Here is a 17,176-nt window from a genome sequence, read left to right as displayed (position 1 = left end):
ATTCGAGCCCCGCCTCTGCCTCTGCCCTCGGAACTGTTTGTCGTTTTTCCTGCTGCTCTTGTGTTCGCGTGCACGACTACTGCGCCCCGTGGACATACGTATCGACGGTACCTCACGGCCATTGTAAAATGCTCGCTTCAACAAGATGGCGAAGCAAAGGCAGAAATCGCAGCAACCGAATGAAATATGACTACAGCTCCTTAGATTATTACATGATATTTATTGCATACGAAATTAGATTTCGTATTTTAACCATCCCTCGATAAAAATAAAACTACGTCCGACAAAAGACTAAGGATATGCCAGTGCAAAACAAGGAAACCTTAAATGTAACGTCTCGTTGATGTCGAAGTTATTAATGACGAAGGGTTAATTCGGTTAAGAAAGGAAATTCAGGTCCCCCGAAAATACGGCATTCGTCTTAAAGTGACTTAGGGTGGTATTAAATAATTTACGAGTTCTCCACAGAAACTGATTTCTGAAGAAATATGTGACAAACACTACCTCGAATAGTGATTGGGACAAAGAGGAACCTCTAATGGCATAGGTGTTCAGAGAAAATTCGCATGAAATAATATAACGGAAAGATTTGGGATACATTTGTAAATTAATGAGAACAGTCTGATAAGAGACTCATCGAAGTTATTGTACAATCATAGTCGTAATAAGGCATTAAAGATGTGTAGATAATACCAGCTAATCAAGATACAGAGCTACACGGGACTACAAGACCAGCGTACTGAAATGAAAGTACATAAAGTTTAAAAAAGGGTAATATTTCAGTTATGTATGGTCACTCACACTTCACATCTTTATTCAAAAGATTTCCTGCAAAGTCTGCTGTCAGTAGTTCTACCACTTTCAATTTTCGATAACTGTATAGCTACACCTCTTTCTGATAGATCCAAGTATAATTTAGGTGATTCAACAAATCTCCCTCTGAATGATATCCAACTCTTTACTTTTATTTTGTTATCAATAACGTCATGTGGGCTAAATTAATCCTGACCGATCAGAAAATTTCCAGGCATTACTGTGAATCTACTCAGCCTCAATTAATGTGACAGCCTGTACACTGTGCATATATCCAAATCTTTGGAAGTTCTATGGAAGTTCTCCACATGATTATCGCTATTTTTACTTACTAATTTGAATACATAACTGGAAAAAATGCTCACTATTACGTCGTTCATTAGTTATTCTTATTCTACATTTCATTTATCGTAGTTCTTTGTCAATGTTTTTATTTATAGTCAGCTGTAATCAAAAGTGTATTTATATTTCAGTTGGCGCTCATGAAATATATACCTATATTATTTACACTGGTATTTGAGCGTTTACTTGTGGAGGAATGAGTGGCTAGTACTTATATGTGCCATATAACATCCGATTTCAATTTTTTCCCTTCATTTATCAGCAAAGATAACAAATTTTACCTTCATTACATTAGAAGAGAAGACAATTCAGTGGGTCAAAGCAGACTTTATAGCCTGTGCGTGAACCCTACCCGTGCCATATTTTGCTATCTGTAAAATAAACTGTTAGGATACTGAAAAAGTATATAGCACAATACCGTACTCGAAAAGTATTTCTGTATCCACATACTGCCATTTCCAATCTTGTAATTGCTCCACGGATTACAAATTAATACCAATGTCGCTGCCGATGCTAAAATAGAGCTACAACTACAGAAAATTTGATGATCGAAATAGTTAGTCGATGTAAAAACACTCGTTGCTTTTACATTTTCGTAACTCGTGAATTCACCTTCAATGAGATACCAAACAACATTGGTTGGTTGGTTGATTCGGGAGAGGGAGAGGAGACCAAACAGCGAGGTCATCGATCCTATCGTATTAGGGAATGATGAGGAAAGAAGTCGGCCGTGCTCTTTCAAAGGAACCATCCCGGAATTGGCCTGGAACAATTTAGGGAAATCACGGAAAACATAAACCAGGAGGGCCGGACGCGGGTTTGAACCGTCGTCCTCCCGAATACGAGTCAAGTGTGCTAACCACTGCGCCACCTCGCTCCGTCCAAACAACATTCTGGAGGCTATTTAGCCAACAAAGGAACTGAATAAGTCACGCTGTAACATACATAATTTGATTATATAACGAAAAGCGTAAATATAGTTCACTTCTTACTGTTATCTAAAATATTTTAGAGCTGTTAATTGGGTACGAATGTTTCCTGAATTATTCGTCGATAATATATTTTAAATTGAATTAACTTATGGATTTGGTTTCCGGAAACGACAAGTATGGTTATTTTGTTTTATAACTTATTGATTAAAAATACAACCAGTCCAGAACAATTGTTTCTTCACTAAATTTTCCCCACCTTGTTCGGTAAATCTACGATGGCACATGATGCAGTTGTTGAGGTTTACCTCTTAGGATCGTTAAGAAATGAGTAAAACAAATTCTGGGCGAAATTGCCAAACGATTCTGTGGAGAAAAAAAAAAGACATGGCTCTGTCAACGTACAAACATGTGAAGATGAGTTAATAATAATGACTTGAAACTAGTTGCAGTTTGGAACAAGTAAAACCTTATGTGTAACTTATAACCGTTACGGATTTCTAAAACCAGTCCTAAAGGTTATATCCGTAGACGCGCGGTTCTAGGGATAAACCTAACTGAATTTAGTTATCAATCTGAAGATATTCGCCAGCTCGATTTTTATGTATTTTTAAGTCATATTGTCTTCCAATTATTTTGGAGGATTCTTTGACACGGATTTTAACATACATTTATACACAACTCAACCCGTGTTTATCTTGTGGTATTATTTTACACTGCATTTAAAAATTTAGACTTCGTTAGTAATAATCTCAGTTTTAGTTAAGCGAAATCGATATAGAAGAGGCAAAAAAGTAGGAAAAATACTCCAAGGAAACTATAAATTCCCCGGAAGGGTAGCAAACTGGCACCCTTTCCGCACGGTGGTTTGGTTTTTAATCATTATACTGGAGACGCTAGTATCCCAAGTGATGAATTCTTGATACTTACCAAATTTGCTACTATTTTGAAATTTCCGGTGTACAGGCAAAGAACGAAAAAGTCACAATAATGTATGATTTCTTTTACGTGAGGCTTAGGGCTAACATACAGAAAAATCTGAAGTTTCTAGAGCCGCTAGAGGCAGTCTTGTATTCCAAGACTTTAAAAAAGTCATCACAGACCTACGGCATAGGAACGTGCGAGTGATAAAGTTGTAGAAGTTGGGTCGGTACGGCACGCAGTGTTATCGTGGCCGCGTCCTAGCACAACTGTGGCACAGTCGTTACGTGACTGACGCCCGTGCTTTGGCAACTTGCTCGGTGCGGCCTTCCTCCTAGATAACACCAATCATCAGCTGGGCGCAGTGGGTACAAACTCGGGACTGCAAATCACCATCTGCTCACTTCTCCTTGTAATTTAGCAGAATCAACAGTGTGCACCTTACTAGTGGAGGAGAAGGAGATTAGTGTTTAACTTCCCGTCGACAACGAGGTCATTAGAGACGGAGCACAAGCTCGGATGAGGGAAAGATGGGGAAGGAAATCGGACGTGCCATTTCAAAGGAATCATCCGTCATTTGCCTGAAACGATTTAGGCAAATCACAGAAAACCTAAATCAGGATGGCCGGACGCGGTATTGAGCCGTCGTCCTCCCGAATGCGAGTACTACCCACTACGCCACCCTGCTCGGCCACCTTACTAATCACAGGGCAGGTACCAACCCTATCTTAACTTAGGAAGTGATTTCCCTAAATTACGGCGGACGTCCAGATGGTTCCTAACAAAGGACACGGCCGGTTCCGTTCTCCATCCTTGTACGATGCAAGCTTGTGCTCCTTCCTTCTGTCGTAGGACCGGCACCCATACCGCGACAAACGCCAGTTTGAGCAACAGACATCATTAATAGAGCTCAATATCTTATCGTAAATATTTTAGAGAAGCCATATGAGGTCTGAAGCCAGAATCTGACTCAATTAAACAGTGTTGAATGTCGTGGCACAGCAGAATATTCTTGCTAGCTGGCGACAGCGGTCGTCATTCAGAAGACCTGCTGGAGGTGTGCAGGAGACTGCAAAACAATCTGGGCCTAAGTAATTCTGAGAGATTAACAGGATGTTAAACTCCAATCTCCCTTTCTTTTTCGCCAAGAAAGTTTAATCTTGTTTCACTTTATGACTTCTCACAACCTACAATTGACGAATGAAATAATCTCCCTTGGCACTAATGTGAAATGTGAAGTGGTGTAGTTGAATACTGAAAGCTGTTTGCTGCTATCAGTTTATCTGAAAGAATTAGTTGCTCCACTGAGCAGCAACATTAGATTCACTGTTTCTACTTGACCATATTATATTACAGACGTGATTGAACCTTTGGTCTTTACAATCTAGTTGCCTTATGATGAACCAAATATCACCTACGAGATGACAGTATTAACACGAGATAAATAAAAATTCTTAAAACTTGAAGGTATTTGTGTGGTGTGTAAAAAATTATAATCCTTTTATTGGTTCCGAGAGACGAATAGATTTATCACAAAGAGAACCTTCACTTACACTTTTAGACGACTTTATTTCACTGGTTGCATAAAGAATGAAAGGAATATTGGAGTTCAGCGTTTGTCGACGAATAGATCATTCGTGACGGACTGCACAAGGATAGAGAAGCAAAGGGCAGTTGTCTTCTAAAGGGAACCATCCTGGAATTCGCTTAGAAGTAATTCATGTGAAAGACTTTCTAAAAGACAAGAAGTTAGTCTCTGAATGGCTACTGTGAACCAGTGCGATGTGAATTCCTGTACAAACGGTTATTGATGGGTGTTCCTGCACATACTGATTGCTTTAAATGTGTCAAGTCAGTATGACATTAAAAGTGTCACCGGACAACTTATAAAGTAGGTATTTTAGACGTAAGCCCCTGACGAGTATGTTGTTCTCTTGCCCAGAAAAGATAATAAAGGACCCAGAGACCTTGAAAAGTATTTCTGATAAATCATAATCCATGTTTCAGCAATCAAAAATGTAGATTAACACATTCGACACACAACGAATTGATACCCGAAATGTTGAGGCCATAGATTAGATCTTCATTCGTACTAATGCTGTCGACCCAAACCAACAATATATCTTTTAGCCTGCATGTCTGATTGCACCAGTGGATATATGCTGGAATTCTCTATACTGTAGCATCATTTAATATGTCCTCAACTGTTGTAGCTGTGGTAGTCCAAGACACCAGATGGTGAAATCAGTTGTTGCACATGCTTATTTCAGGTGGTGCAAATTTTCAGGGTGGTTTTAGTTGGAAAGCGCAGCGTAATTTTAGATGACAAGTGGAAGAAATGAAGTCATTCAATAGAATTCATTATTTCGCCATGGTATGCATAAACGTATGGCGTCTATTCTTATAGTTAATCACTTACGTTTCAGTCATTCCGCAAAGGACAAAATTTTTTATGATTTTTAACTGCCGTGTGTTAATTCAACTCCCTTTTACATACCAATAGCTAATCTCTGGAGTTAGGTAGACCGCTACGACGCTACAAAATCGCTTTACATTTCAAAGACCTTTAGTTGTTGCATTTCGTTTCATCTCTTCACTTCGGTAAAGTCACAACTGCTTGTCGTTTGTACCATACGTACAACGTATGTACTAGGATTTTAATTCACGTGTGTACTGAAATTACGGATTATTCAACGGGAATAGGTAATATCACAACTGACTATTTTCCTTGCTTCCATTTTCCTTTCTACTTTTAAAAAAATGTAACTGTGAAGTAAATGCAACGAGTGTAGTTAGTAGTTACGTAACTACTCTACAGAACACTCTGTTTCGATGAATAACTAATGTACCTCATACAATGAATTGACAAAGCAGTTGTACCATTTTGTATTGAATGAGCTGTGTAAGATACCAGTCCTGTTTTCCAAGGTTTCGTGCGATTGAAAATAAGAAAATACGTAGAAGTCGAGCTGATGGTGTTCCTAACATCTGCCAAACATACTAAAAAAATTTTAAACAAATTTACCACCCAACATTTGTAAACCTCTTCAATTTTCCGCGGGTGATGTCAATAACCGAACATAATGTTCCTTAGTTTGTGTCACCGCAGTAACTAGCTGTTTGGCAGAAAACTATTAGCTACTCGGTCAGTGTAGGTATTTTAGAAATTCTTAACAACCTATATATTCGTAACATGTTCCTGAAAGATAACAAATGCATATTACAAATTTTTCAGAAATGGCTACTAAAGTAATTAATTTTAACGAGATGAGTAGTAAGACGAGTAGTAACATTAAATTACGGATTATGACGTGAAGCAGCTTCTACCTCTCTGTTCACTATCGTTGACAAAGTAAATGTGCCGTTCCTAATCTATCAATGCAATGAAAACTGAGGAGACGACAGATATGACAGCAAACTTGAATTAACACGAATTTTCTTTACTGAAAACAGGAAACGACTTGGAGAATAGATTCCAAATGTGCAATATGAAGAATAGAAAATAATAATATAAAAATATGAATTAAATGTTTGAAAGCAGGTGTCATAGGTTAGTGATGCAAGAATGTACTGAATAATCTTTTCTCGGTTTGGAGTTTATATTTTGTTTCTGGTGACTGCAACATCTTCGTCTAGAATAAAATATGTCATAAGATTGTACAAACCAAAATATAAAGTCGAAGCGTGGGTTTATTTTGAAGAATGCTGATGATCCTATATTTTCAATGAATCGACTGAGGTAGTATAGAGAGTAAGGCACTGGGTTTGCATCCATTAGGACTTGGTTCAGATCCCTGTCTAGGTATTTCGATTATTCCGTTGTTTTACCAAGTCATATCAGTCTATAGATAGTGGTCGATTTCTGTCACCAGCATTGTTAATATAGTATAACTGCCCTTCCTTCCTTGTCTCGAGCCGGCTGTTGTGCCCGAGCGGTTCTAGGCGCTTCAGTCCGGAACCGCGCTGCTGCTACGGTCGCAGGTTCCAATCCTGCCTCGGGCGTGAATGCGTGTTATGTCCCTAGGTTAGTTAGGTTTAAGTAGTTCTAACTCTAGCAGTCCCATAGTGCTCAGAGCCATTTGAACCATTTTGAACCTTATCTCGAACATTTAGAAAACGCGTGATTTCCAGACAAATAATGAGAAGTCAAACATTTTTCAATTAGGGATACTATGCTAAAAATATTGAAGCATTTAAAACTTATTACAGTAATTTTACGTTGTTTCTGTGGAGCCTGATACATTACGACGGGGACACTGCACGCCACAATATGGCTGTAGGGTAAATCAGAGGAAGTTCGCAAAATTTTACGAATATGTGTCCATGGATTTGATAGTAGAACCATGACCGTAATACTTAGGTAAGATCTCGAATAAAAATTCTCAATAAATAAAAAACGCAAATATATTGAAAATACGCGATATACTGTGGAATATTATATTCGGGTGCTTCACAGTATTTGCACGATTTTTTCTATGGTTCTTCTCCATACGAACAGGATACCTATAGAACGATGCAATTAGCAGTACAATAACTGATGGAGATAATTTTTTTATAGTTACTTATTGTTTCTTATAGTGTTTATACAGAACTAGGCACAAATTATTCGCGTCAATTGAAAACATTTTTGTCAGTTGTTTTGGTTTTATTCTGCACAGCAAAACACTGAACCCATATGCAAATTATAGAACATATATACTTCAAAGACAAAATATTGTTAAACATATTACACTGTTTTTCATACTGTGACTTTTTAAGCTGCAAAGACGCAGCCCATAGAATAATTAGAATTAAGTTTTTGTGAATGAAGTGTAACGGCTGTTTGTGGTGTTGCAGGGTGTGGCCTGCTGTTTAACGGTGACACCGCGGGAACGTAGCAGCAGCAGCAGCAGCAGCAGCAGCAGCAGTTTCGAGCCGGCCGGAGTGGGCGCCCCAGTTACCGTCCCTAGAGCAGCGCCAGCCGCCGTTTAAGTTCAACTCATCAGTTCTCGTGTTACGTGCTCTTGGATCTTCTCTTACCTATCGGTGACAAGCGAGTCGCAAGCCTGCTGTAGAATAAGAAACACTGGTGTGTAAATGTTCAATTTTTTTTTTTAGTGAATGTTACTTTCGTTTCGGAAGACAATCGTCGTGTTTGCTCTATTATTGTGTGCGTAAAAGAGGATGAAGTGTTTTTCTAGAAGTCCTCGAACAGTGCCGTGGGAGAAATGTGAACTGAAATGTAACCGACACACTTTCGGCTGTTCCGCATCGACTACTGGTTAACTCATCGCTCTTCGGAGGATGGTTGGCTGAATCTAACAATCTCAGCACAAACAGTTTTGTGTGAGGACTTCTCCACACTGATGTGATTAGATTTCAGACAAAGGTTCCACGTTACTCTGCTTACGAAACAGTGATGTCTGAGAAGCACTATGCAACGCATTTTCAAGCTATGACTGTACGTATTATGTCGTGCCCGTCTGGGTACGCCAATAACAACAATAAAAAGTAACGGAGTACAAAGAATCAAAGAAATCTGGCATTGAAAATATTGAAAAATGAGTGTTATTTTGGAAGTTTTATTCGTAACTTGTAGACGGAATTTGTAATGTACGAGAAAATGACACTGTTTCGCTACGGCATGGTCGTTAAGCTGAAAAAAATACGTAACACAGCGTCAATTGAGCCGTAAAACACGAACACCTAAAATGAACTACAAATAAACAACGATATTTTGTTCAGGAACTATGACGTAAGTAGTTAATCGTTCGTTTAGGAACACTGCCGTCATAAAGAGGAGGACGCTGCTTCCGTAGTGAAGTCTCGTTTAGAAATTTCGCTGTCAAAACATAACACTAGAAAATCGCGAGTGTATTGTGTATAGGATCTTTGATTAGTGACATAAGATGTGAATTAATTAAGCATGAACATGACATCTTAAAAATAATTTTCTGTGAATTTGTAACGTGTAAACATTTTGTAAACCAGTATTAGGTGAAAGTTGTTCAGTCGAAATTTGCTTGTTACATAAAAAGAAAGATTTGTACTGAGTACGTAGACGAAGCAATGAACTGTGTGTTAACTGCAGATGTGTTGGATTCCCAGTGGCTTCTGCAGATAAAGGGTGATATTTGCACTTTTCAAAAAGTTGATAGTAATCACATACTAGACCAAAACTAATACTCGCATAACCTGTCGTTCGCTTGCTACTTCCTTAAAAAGTGAACGTGTTAAAAAACTAGCGCTATTATCAGTTGGTTTAAAACATGTTTTTCCTATGTTTCAGGCGTTTGAATTAATATTCTACGTCGAAGCACAACCATCTTAACCGAATTTACTTGTAGCTAACGTATTTCCTATGACACCTCTCTTAGGAAAATGCTTCTTCACGTTTACTTCGTTCTCCGATATTGAGTAAGAAAAATTCATGCGTGGTACTTGGAGAACTTACAATTCGTTTTATGAGAGCAATGATGCTTTTATTAACGGTTTATTTCCAAACCAGTGACATAAGTAAGGCCTATGTCGTCTGCAATGCACCTGAAACTTAGATGGTTTCCTTGGAGAATTCATCCGTTGTAATTAACATGTCTGAAACAGTTCTTCTCTCTTCACTAGTACTCAGTACAAAAAAAATTAGATCTACCGCTAGAGGACTCGTCAGTATGTGTAGACACGTGTATAGTGAGCTATCCTCGTACTGCATTTAGTTACATAAATTATTGTTTGTGCTGTTGTGATCGATGTTTACGTATTTGATTCCAGCGAACGCTGTATGAAGGATAAGTTCATCTATTATGTAAGGTGTACAAAATTTATTATAAGAGGAATAATGTCACATATATATTTCTAAGATATAGAGAATTACCAAACAGCAGTGTGAGATCTGCTTTTGTAATGAGCTCTTGGTCTGATGCCATTCAAGGCTATATTAGAATTTTATTTTGCTCTAAACAGGGTACGAAATGAAAATAAAGCTATCGAATACCATCAATAAAAAGCTTGTTTTGTCACTAATGCGCGGTGATACTGGCAGACAAAGAGACTGTAACAGTGAAGTTTGGCTTTTGCTGTGTCTTGTTGGTTTCAGTAAGCTATTTGGTTGCAGTCCATTCAGTTTTGTAACGAGTATTGAAACTAATTGGTCAACTTCGGCAACCTTATAAAATCTAACACAAACCGCGATCAAAGTAGATTACGTAATTTCTGATTGCTCAAATAATTCAGATATTTAGTGGCACAAGAAGACAAACTTTTTATGCTGTCACGTGGTATCAGTTATTAGACATTACTCACGCTTTTATTTTCCTTTTTAGTAATGAAACATCAAATTAATTAACACCTAATGGTTTGTATGAACATGTTAATTTATGTGTTGTTGAAAGATATACATAAAATAGAAAAAGAAATAAAACCAGCGAAACGTATTTTCACATCAAAGTTTTTTGATTCGCTTCCTTCGAATATCATAATCGATGTTTTGTAGAAATACGTAATACATAATTCACGGAAACCTTCACTTTTGTACGCAAAGAAACAACATTCGTGCATATAAGAAACAGTTTATGAAATGTAATCAAAAATTGCAGCGTAAGAAAGGAAATGAGAATTACGTACTACTAAGTATCAGCAGACGAAATTTATGTGAAATAGCTGTAATGTGTAAACCCGATAAAGAAATATGATGTGGTCTCTGTATGTAAAATACATAACGATTTCAACGGAGTTTTGTGCCATTGTTTGTGTGTTCGATGTACCTATGTCCCAAAATACAAACATGTGTTCCTGACGATGTACGGTCTGACCATACATACTACATGTTGTAATAAGGATTTTTCATTTCATTGTATAATGATGAAGTAGTATTTGCAGTTGGCATACAATATTGAAGGTGTCTAACACGTACACATCACACTGTGAATCAGCAGGTAAACGTCTGTTCCACTTACACGCCTTTTGTTGTCCTAAGGAAACTGAATTTCAGTACATCACATTTTTCGACAGAATGAAAATTTCTTACTCATTTTCACGTATCTAGTTGCTATGCAGAAAATACAAGATCAGAAATGTACGGAAAAAATCATGCGTACTTGTTATATTTCGGTTGTTTGAACAACGTTTATTTGCAATTATCCTTCCTATATACGTATTTCAGTCATTGCTACACAGGGCACAGAATTAGTAATCGTAATTCCACCGTCGCACGCACCTGTATCACCAAAGAGCAGCATTTTCCTGCTGCTTAATAAAATCACCCACAGTACTCAACAGCGGTGGATAACATCAAATAAAACATCAGACAACAGCTAGCAGCGGTTTTATTAATTAAAAAGCTTTCCACTTTCCTGTAAAAGTAGGTACCAGAGACAAAAGATTACTACTAATCATGTGAATCAACTGTTGCGTTTCATAAAAGAATGCTTTGGGAAAACAATTGACATATATTATTCCACGTGCCACCAAATTTATTTTCGTAAATGAGATAACACACTTATGGCCAAGCTAGCTAGCATTTAAATACGTTTGGCCTCGCTGTTTTCACTTAACTGTGCTGAAGGCTGTGCAGGAACTGATATGTTCCTTAACCAAAGTATTTTGAAAGTGAATGAAATTGCAGGATGGAAAGCAGCTCATGAGAAATGGCGGCAGGGTCACATTTCCTAAGTGTTTATTAAGATAAAGGTCTCGCTGATAACATATTTCACTTATTCCTGAAAAGGAAATGAACGACTACTGTCGCACAGTTACGTATCATTATACACAAAGGAGGCAAAGGCTGGACTGAATTAAAGTAAAATCAATGTAGAAAAGGTAAATACAATAACATTATTACAATATATAGAGATTTCAAAACATTAATTACACTTGCTGATAGAGTTTTCCAAATGACACAAAATTTTTCTTCCATCGATCGAGACTAATGCCACAGATTGTGGTTGAGCATGTCACTCACTAGGCTGTCTACGGAACTGGTAACCTGGCTACATCCAGAAGTTAATCGAAACTACTTAAATCAATGACATATACACAACTGTTTAAAACCACGTCAGATTTTAATTCAGGCGGCACAAATTTATTGTGTCCGTAAAAGATATACTGAGTCGCAAAGTAAGTACACAAGCATCACACACACAGCTGAAAGTGGACAAGGAGACTACCCTTTGATGTCGGACGTCAAGTTGAATCGATGCTGACAGCGGTACGTGGATCTACGACGTATTTCAGGTGAAGTCTGTTCGTACAGGTAATTAAAATACCCTCAGCCGTACGTGAAAGCGGAGAATATAAAAAGACAAGGAAAAGGGGAAGAGACGGAGAAGGTGGAGGGAATGGGAGCTCGGCAATAAAACCTGTATGCTGCGCCGGCCACACCAGTCCCCAACTGCAGCCAATTCGCCGGCCGAGGGCTGCACAAAGAACAGCTGCCCATGCGCTTCACATCGGACATCACATTCGTAAGGGACTACCATCTGCGTACATTATCCGACGAAATAATTTTACAGAATGATAAAAGTCTTCTGGAAGTTAGGAATCTTAAGTTGTTCAGCCATTTATTTTCATTTTAGTTACGTATGTGTTACAAATGGTTGGTTTCTACCCCATAACACTTCTCCTCTACCTAAATTTTATATTTAAATGCAAAGAACGACGAGGTGTATCTTTAGTTTTACCGTACGGTGATGGTACTATCTTTTCATCTGCGGATGGTACGTTGGGAGCATTCAGTTATCAAGATTTCGTGCTATGTCGCTATCCCACCGACGACGGTATGTATCAATCGCAGTGAATATCTAGATTCCTCACTAGATTATACACGAGAATATTCACCGAAATCCGTGTCTTAAACGTGTGACTGGCAATTTAACTTTCTTAAAACAAACACGTGACTATTTTCACTGCCTTTCTGTTATACATTGCACATCTCACTGACACATTATTACTGAACGTATCGTACAAGCATTTCGTAGTCTTCGTAGATTAACTGCTGTTCCCCCTTACAGCCTACACTCGAACAGGATTTGGATCTATAAATTCGAGTATAAAACTGATGATTCCGTTCCATAACCTCATTTAGTTTTACTCGAAGATATTTTACTTCTTATTGCTGAAATCAAAGCTCAAGTCCCGTTTAGTGGTACGCTTTGCATTTTCTTGTATTTCTTAAATGACAATGTTTTTTGACACATTAAAAACTTGTCATGAGCTAATTGGATAGCACTTTCTCGTGAATCACCTGCGAGGAAGCCTTAATGAACAAGCACATCCAAAACTGGGTTGGTATAATTCGATGACACACCGACAAGTATACCTTGCCGCGTTATTCTTTTGAGAAAATTGTCAATCCGGTTACACACTTGGGTAAATGTGCCACAGTAACTTAATTTCATTTACTGTTTAGTGTTATCGTACTGGTTTTAGAAATCAAGGGAAACAGCATCGGTCTGGTTTAATTGATCGATGACTTTTAGGGCAAGACTTTCGCTTAACGCGAACTGAATTTCGCGTCACTGTTATTTATCAACAGCCGAGCTTGTTATCATGGAAAATACACTTTTCTTAAGAGTCGATAATTACTGACCCAAATGACCTGGATTTTATGGCCAGTAACTGCTTCATATTCTATGATACCCACTCAACCTGAGCGTATACTTGAATGAAGATGCAGTAAAACTGACACTAAACTTACTGAAGTGATAGCAAAAATGTTGGAACAACATTATCATCAAAATGGCGTTATATTTTAATGTATGGGTCCTATGTTGGACGCACTAATATGTACCCGACATCAGCTGCAAACAGCGAAAATCAGACACCTAGAAGCATCATGAGGAAGTGGTTCCGCTTCTAGACATACTGTGCATCTTTATGATTTGTCATCTTTTCTAGTACTCAGGGCAGTCTACTACTCAAGTGACGTGTGTAAGCTGTTAGCAATGGAGATATTTCATTTGGAATTTCGAGAGAAGAACTAAGATTATCACACTGCACTATGGATCTTTGCTGGCGTTTACCGACCTCAGTTTGTTCCAACTCATTTGGTGTTGATAGCAACATCATGTGTCTTTTCATTGGTTCGACAATTACACGTGCGAAGTTAACAGTAGAGTCCGTTTGTTAGAAGTCTGAAAACTGGATTTAAAATGTCGTCAGTAATAAGATTGAGTCGTATCACCAGCGACTTATAGAGCACAAGTACACACGTGTATGCAAGTTGCTCAATAGGTAGGTGGCATGTTGGTTAAAGCGCATCTATGGTCGGTATAAATCTGCCTTATGGGTCGACTAGATGACCGCTAGCGATACATCTAGTTCACCTTTTACAGCGAAATGCACAGCTCACTCCTGGCTTGACCGTCACATTCCTTTGGCTGCATAAAGATCGTCGCACGTGAGGTGTATCTCGCTATGCGAGGTTGTGGAGTGGACGCTCTACATCCGTTTTTTCCACGTTGTTTACTCTTTCTACCACAATTATTGAAATATTTTCCTGGTAGCGACTGAAAGAAACTCCTGCTGCATGGCTCTTGATGACTGATACGGAAGTGTACATTTCGGCTTTACTGAATACACTTCCAGCGTGATAACACGTGACAAAAGAATCGGAAGTTGGATTTAGCTTATTATAGTATCCAGTCTTTGTAAAAACAATGGATTCTCTTAAATGAGGCCCCGAGCGAGGCAGAAGACTAAAGAGTGTAGGTTGGAGAACCCACTCTGGAGTCTCGTTACTGGTAACGATTTTTCCTTCGTCAGAGAAATGTAGTAGGGTCTAGTCGAAATCTCAAGGACAACTACAGAGCTAGTCGAGTGAAAATGAGAAATAGCTGCTATGGAATCGAAAGCTCGCGGTCGGCCCCATCGTGTGATACTCCATGAACCCCTGCTATCATCCCAGAGGCAGAATGCTGTAGTTTGGCGGTATGACACGAGGCAGTGGTCCAGTACTGCTCGCTACGTTACGTTACCTGTCTAAGAGTGTAATCAAAATATTCTTGTATCACTTTTTCATTAAAACCATTACAGTACAGTTTGATCAAGCAGAGATTATAATCCGTATCCTCCTACAAACAAGACTCTTGGTTATTCACGTTATCCTGTACAGGAAGTTCTGTTTGGTTAAAGATACGTCCAGAGATACTGCAAAGCAGTAAATTATCAGTAGGATCACAGCCAGCTCGCTTCTCCAAAATTAGGTTCATTGTTGTTGTAGACACCAGCCCATGTAACTAGTCTGTCATGGTCTGTTGGTGGCGCCATTCGCAATATATGGAGCATTTTAGGTAGTTGACGGTATCCCTACCATTTTTGCTTCTGTAGACCGACGGTACTAAAATTTGAACGGTGTAACAATTTCACTCTTTTAGACAACAATTCATCATTTCCTTTTAAGGATGAAATGGTCAGCAGCACATTCATAATGTCAGCTGACAATGCTGCTGTCTACAGGGAGGTGTCGTCTTGGATGCACCCAAAAACATCACGAAAAACATGGACAAAATTTTTACTTGGTGTAATGAATGGAAGCTCTCTTTAATTGAGGATAACTGCTCGATAATGAAGATAGCAAATAAATGTAATTCAGCAGTGTCCGATTACAAGATGAGTGGTGAATATCTGGAGCCCTCTTATAGTTAAATACTTATAGATGATATTGGCAAGCGATGACGGAAAGTCATGGAGCCAAACAGGACTGATATCTAACGTTCCCCAAGGATTGAGCAGCCCTCTTAGACTGTTTGTAGATGTTGCTGTCGTGCACTATCAAGTAAAGTCATCAGAAGACCAAAACCAACCGCAAAATGATTTATAGAAGATATCTGTACGGTGCCAGAAGTCGGAGTTGACCCTAAATAATGAAAAGTATGAGTTAATCAACATGAGTACTAAATGGAATCCGTTAAATTTCTGTTACACAGCAAATCGCACAAATGCAAAAGTTGTCAACCCAACTACATACCTAGGGATTACAATTACGCACAATTAAAACTGTAACTATCACAAAGATAATGATGTAACTAAGACGAACCAAAGATTACATTTTACTGGCAGAAGACAAAGAAGATGCAACAATTCTACTACAGAAGATGCCTACACTACGCTTGTCCATCCTCTACTACAGTAGTGCTGTGCGTGTGTGATCCTCACCAAATATGAATGACAGAGGGCATCGAAAAAGTTTTGAAAAAGGCAGCTCGTTTTTTACAATCGCGTAATAGGGGGGAGAGTGTCACGGATATGATACGTGAATTGGAGTGACAGTTATTTAAACAATGGTGTTTTTCTTTGTACCGAAATCTTTTCACAAAATTTTAATCACCAACTTTCTCCCTCCAATGCGAAAATACTCTGTTGACGCTCATGTACATAGAGAGAAAGAATCATCCTGATAATAAAATAAGACAAATCAGAGCTCTCGGGGAAAGGTTGAAGTGTTCGCTTTTCTCACGAGCTGTTCGAGAGTGGAACGGTAGAGAAATAGTGCGAATGTACGTCAATGAACCATCTGCCAGACAGACACTAAAGTGTGAACTGCAGAATAGTCATGTAGAGGTAGACAAAGATGTATGAAATGGGAAAACTCGTGAAGTCAATAATGAGGAAGTTGAATGGAGAACTTTGGCATGTAGGAATGGTTCTGAGAAAGTGTGGTGTATCTAAAATAAATTGCGTACAAGATCCTAATGTATCCAGTTCTAGAGTACGGCTCCATTCTTTGAAGTCCTTATCAAGTAGTGCTCCTATTGAAAACTGAAAGATTTTAAACACACTATTATTTATCACCACGTCTGTGTAATTAATACGAAAGTGGAACGGAGGTATTCGGTGAACCCAGATGGTAACCTTTGGGAGATACGTGATGTAGTGCTCGCCGACCTTGTTAAGTAGATATTGAAAACTAGTAGCTTAGGAAGAATTTTCGACAGTTCTACTGTCTCCATAGTACAAACTGCCTAGGAATCATTAACACAGGGTGTTACAAAAAGGCACGGCCAAACTTTCAGGAAACATTCCTCACACACAAAGAAAGAAAATATGTTATGTGGACACGTGTCCGGAAACGCTTACTTTCCATGTTAGAGCTCATTTTATTACTTCTCTTCAAATCACATTAATCATGGAATGGAAACACACAGCAACAGAACGTACCAGCGTGACTTCAAACACTTTGTTACAGGAAATGTTCAAAA

The 17,176-nt window shown here is 38.5% G+C and overlaps 1 long non-coding RNA gene across 1 annotated transcript in view; it reads left to right on the top strand.

Annotated features, from left to right (window-relative positions):
• The window catches only part of LOC126183442 (uncharacterized), a 44,560-nt gene extending 33,848 nt beyond the window's left edge, over positions 1-10,712 (top strand). The window contains exon 2 of the long non-coding RNA XR_007536752.1: positions 7,842-10,712. This is a non-coding gene — a long non-coding RNA (uncharacterized LOC126183442). The remainder of the gene's footprint in view (positions 1-7,841) is intronic.
• Positions 10,713-17,176: the final 6,464 nt, after the last annotated feature.

This window comes from Schistocerca cancellata, chromosome 4 (genome assembly GCF_023864275.1).
Source record: "Schistocerca cancellata isolate TAMUIC-IGC-003103 chromosome 4, iqSchCanc2.1, whole genome shotgun sequence".
Lineage (NCBI taxonomy): Eukaryota > Metazoa > Arthropoda > Insecta > Orthoptera > Acrididae > Schistocerca > Schistocerca cancellata.
Note: the sequence above shows the minus strand (reverse complement) of the source record. Positions and strands in the feature narration are given on the sequence as shown.